This window comes from Gossypium hirsutum, chromosome A03, assembly GCF_007990345.1.
Source record: "Gossypium hirsutum isolate 1008001.06 chromosome A03, Gossypium_hirsutum_v2.1, whole genome shotgun sequence".
Classification (NCBI taxonomy): Eukaryota; Viridiplantae; Streptophyta; class Magnoliopsida; order Malvales; family Malvaceae; genus Gossypium; species Gossypium hirsutum.
In genome coordinates, this window is record NC_053426.1 from 111,048,587 (window position 1) to 111,052,334 (window position 3,748).

The window sequence follows — 3,748 nt, forward strand, 5'->3', positions numbered from 1 at the left end:
ATGTGGCTTCAATTGCCTCGATGCATAAGCTACAACTCGACCTTCTTGCATCAACACACAAACCAGCCCAAGTAAGGATGCATCACTGTAAATGACAAACTCTTTACCGGATTCGGGCTGCACTAGCACTGGAGCTTCAGTTAAATAGGTTTTCAATTGATCGAAACTTTTCTGACATTTTTCTGACCATTCAAACTTAACATCTTTTTGAAGTAGTTTCATCATTAGCGTGGCTATCATCGAGAAACCCTTTACAAACTGTCTATAATAACCAGCAAGTCCCAAAAAGTTCTAAACTTCAGTAACATTTCTCGGAGGCTTCCAATCGAGTATGGCTGAAATTTTGATCGGATCAACTCGAATACCCGATGCGGATGCCACATGTCCCAAAAAGCTAACTTCTCTCAACCAGAACTTACATTTACTGAACTTAGCATATAACTGCTTATCCCGTAAAATCTGCAACATTAATCTCAGGTGCTCGGCATGTTCGATTTCATCTCGCGAATAGACCAAAATGTCGTCAAAAAACACAACTACGAACCGGTCCAAATATTGTCTGAAGATTCGATTCATCAAGTCCATAAATACCGCAGGGGAATTAGTGAGCCCAAACGGCATCACTAAGAACTCGTAATGACGTATCTCGTTCTGAAAGCAGTTTTAGGTATATCTGAGTCTCGAACTCGCAAATGATAATAACCCGATCTCAAATCTATCTTTGAAAACATTAAGGCTCCCTTCAGCTGATCAAACAAATCATCAATACGCGGTAATGGATATTTGTTCTTTATTGTCACTTTATTCAATTGACGATAGTTGATGCACATTCTCATGGTTCCATCTTTCTTTTTCACAAACAATACTGGTGCACCCCACGGTGAGAAACTCGGTCGAGCGAAACCTCTATCCGTCAACTCTTGCAACTGAGTTTTCAATTCTTTCAATTTCGTTGGTGCCATACGATACGGAGCTATCGAAATTGATGTAGTCCCAGGTACAAGTTCGATGTCGAATTCTACCTCTCGAACGGGTGGTAATCCCGGTAATTCCTCAGGAAAAACATCTGAATACTCACAAACCACTGGCACTAATTCAAGTTTCTTTTCTGACTCTTTTCTATCAAGTACGTATGCAAGATATGCTTCACACCCCTTTTTCACATATTTCTGAGCCAACATCGAGGATATTATTGCTGGTAATCCGTTCAGGTCAGTAGACTCAACTCGGATTATCTCATTATTTGCACATCTCAAATCAATGGTCTTTTTTTGTAATTTACAACTGCATCATGTACAGTCAACCAATCCATACCGAGAATAACATCAAATTCATCAAACGGTAAAAGCATCAAATCGGCTGGAAAATAGGAACCTCGGATTATTAGGGGACATTTCTTACACACTTTGTCGACAAGCACATATCGACCCAAGGGATTCGACACTCGAATTACGAACTCAGTAGACTCAACAGGTAGAGTCTTACTGGACGCTAATGTTTCACATACGTAAGAATGAGTTGAACCAGGATCAATTAAAGCAAGCACACTAGTACTATAGAGAGTAAATGTACCAGTGATAACGTCAAGGGAGGATGCCTCCTCTCGTGCACGGATGGCATAAGCTCTGGCGGGGGCACGAGTCTCAGATCGAACAACTGTATCAGTAGTCCCTCTCTGATTACCACCCCTGCCTCCTGTATTTCTCGGTGGTCTATCTCTAGTTGTTGTACCACTCGATCTCCCACCTTGCATCTTATTTTTCTCATCAGGTTCCGTGCAATCTCGAATGAAATGATCCCGCGAACCGCATCCATAATAGGCTCTGTTAATAGATTTACCCCAACATTCACCTACATGTCTTCTTCTACACTGTGGACATTCGGATTTTTCTTACCGATTGTTGCCAACACTAGCAACCGAAGTAGCTCGAGAGTCCGTTGATGGTCGCTCCTTAATAGAAATTCCTGCAGTCGTCTTTGATCTATTAGTATCGTCTCTGAACTTCTTTGCAGTCGAGAAAGAAGTTTTACCCATCGATCTTTTGCGAAAATCTCTAGCTTTAGTTTCAGCTTTCTTTTTCTCCTTTCCAAGATCTTCAGCCTTACAAGCTCGTTCAACCAGTGTTACAAATTCTTTTAGTTCTAAAATACCCACCAGTAGCTTTAAATCTTCATTCAATCCCTCTTCAAATCTTTTACACATGGAAACGTCATCAGCTACACACTCCTGAGCATATCGACTGAGCCTTACAAAATCACGTTCATATTCGGATACCGTCAAACGGCCTTGTTTAAGCTCCAAAAATTCTTTGCTCTTTTGATCAATGAATCGTTGACTGATATACTTTTTACGAAACTCCGTCTGGAAAAATTCCCAAGTAACTCGTTCCTTTGGAACAATCGAAATCAAGGTTCTCCACCAATTGTAGGCTGAATCGCGTAATAAGGACATGGCACACTTTAGATACTCATCGGGTGTGCAAGATAGCTCATCAAAAACATGGATGGTATTATCAAGCCAAAACTCAGCTCTTTCAGCGTCATCAGTAGCGGTGGCTCGAAATTCCTCGGCCCCGCGCTTTCTAATCAAATCAATAGGAGGTTTACTCAGCCTCATAGGATCAGTAGTTGCTGGTATTATAGGCACCGAAGAAGGATTATTTAAATTCGGAAATTGTTGAGCAGCCGGGTTTGTTCGGGCATATTGTGCAACCCACTCATTCATCATGGTAAAGAAGGCTTGTTTAGCCCCATCATCTTGATTACTCGTAGATGGTTGAGGTTCAACAGGCGCTGTCCCTTGCGTGGGAGCAGGCGCTACACTCTCAACGTCATCCGCTAAGGCTCTCTCTGGAGTGGATTCCATTTACTAATCAAAACAACAATTTTAACTGTCAGAAGTCATCACACTATCATTTAATAGCATTATGGCATGTATATCTAGATTCATACGCACTACGGTAATCCTAGAATCGACTAAACCGTAGCTCTGATACCAATCAAATGTAACACCCCTAACCCATATCCGATGCCAGAATGGGGTTACGAGGCATTTCCTAACATAACACAACTCAAAATAATATTCATTACATTTCATACTTCGTAACTCAATCTCATGACAAAACTTATCTTTTAAAACTTAGACATAATAAAACAAGTATTAGCAATTAACAAAAACCTATGCATGTGATAAAATATACCATTTCATGATTGATACATTTACTGTAACACCATATACTTTCCTTATTCATACATAGCCGAAACACATCATTAATCATCATCAAATTTAATCAAAACAAATAAATATGTATTAAACTTATAATAACCCTATCATACGATTTGATCCAAACAATCCAAAATACTAGCTTAAATTATATACTATAATCATATATAGAATAACAATTTACAGTTAACCACTTATATATATATATGTATATATTACATATAACTTCCATTCAAACACATGATATGATAATTTGAAAGAACTTAAACATTGTCCAAAACGTATAACACCAATCATATATACCATTCATTAATAACATATAGCATTATATCCAAAACGAATTAAACCATGACTACTCATAACCAAATTCAAACTTAGTAGTTAAGCCATATTCGCATGGCTGAAGTTTTACATATTAAGGTTCGAACAAAAATACATATTTGCCTATACATGCCATAATGTTAAATTAATATTTACTAAAAAGGGTACCAAAACGTTCCAGGTAGGTGTGATGACTTCGACGAT